Raw genomic sequence first — 1,040 nt, forward strand, 5'->3', positions numbered from 1 at the left:
TTCACGGCTTTATCCCTAAGGCCTAAAACAGTACCGAGCACATAGTAGGTGTACAGAAAGTGTATTTCCAGACCGAATGAATGGGATGTCCCTGGGGCTTTAGGACTTAGAAGCATGACTTAGTTCAGTCATCCCAGTCCAACCAAACCTCCTGAGGGCTGGCTGGATGCCCAGCCCTGTGCTAGGGCTTCAGAAGTGGTGGGAGAAGATGGAGTTGCCTCGATTTTCAGACCTGTTTTGTCATCTCAAAGATGGGGAGAGAGACAGCCCTATCCCATGGTGGTGTGGGGAGGACCCAGTGAGACCATGGTGGCACAAAGCCTACCCCCAAATTAATTGCACATTTGATGCAAAGATGACTCTCTGAGGCAGGACGATGGCTTGAGCCCAGGAGTAAGAGACCAGTCTGGGCAACATAGTGAGACCTCACCTCTACAAAACTAAAAAAAAAATTAGCTGGGCATGGTGGTGGAACGTGCCTGTAGTCCTAGCTGCTTGCTGAGGCAAGAGGATCACCTGAGCTCAGGAGTTAGGGCTGCAGTGAGTTATGACTGTGCCCCTGCCTGGGTGACAGAGCAAGACCCTGTCTCTAAATAAATAAATAAAAGATAATTTTTCTGTGTTGGATCAAAATCCAAGGAGGCTGTATGGATCTGGGGGTGCTTCATTTATATAACTGTTCCTCATGGTGCCCTGGAAAATTCTGATTCCCACAAAAAGAAAATCATACAGTCTTTAAAGGCTGGACAAGGGGCTGGGTGTGGCGGCTTACACCAATAATCCCAGGACTTTGGGAGGCTGAGGTGGGTGGATCAGCTGAGGTCAGAGTTTGAGTCCAGCCTGGTCAACAGGGTAAAACTCTGTCTCTACTAAAAGTACAAAAATTAGCCAGGTATGGTAGCACGTGCCTGTAATCCCAGCTACTTGGAGGCTAAGGCAGGAGAATTGCTTGAACCTGGGAGACGGAGGTTGCAGTGAGCTGAGATTATGCCACTGCACTTCGGTCTGGGCGACAAAGTGAGACTCTGTTTCAAAAAAAA

The 1,040-nt window shown here is 48.7% G+C and overlaps 1 protein-coding gene across 3 annotated transcripts in view; it reads right to left on the reverse strand.

Moving 5' to 3' along the window:
* The window catches only part of SPATA24 (spermatogenesis associated 24), an 8,962-nt gene that overhangs the window by 2,827 nt on the left and 5,095 nt on the right, over positions 1–1,040 (reverse strand). The gene's annotated exons all lie outside the window — the stretch shown is intronic.

Source organism: Cebus imitator, unplaced genomic scaffold (assembly GCF_001604975.1).
Source record: "Cebus imitator isolate Cc_AM_T3 unplaced genomic scaffold, Cebus_imitator-1.0 Scaffold101, whole genome shotgun sequence".
NCBI classification, from domain to species: domain Eukaryota; kingdom Metazoa; phylum Chordata; class Mammalia; order Primates; family Cebidae; genus Cebus; species Cebus imitator.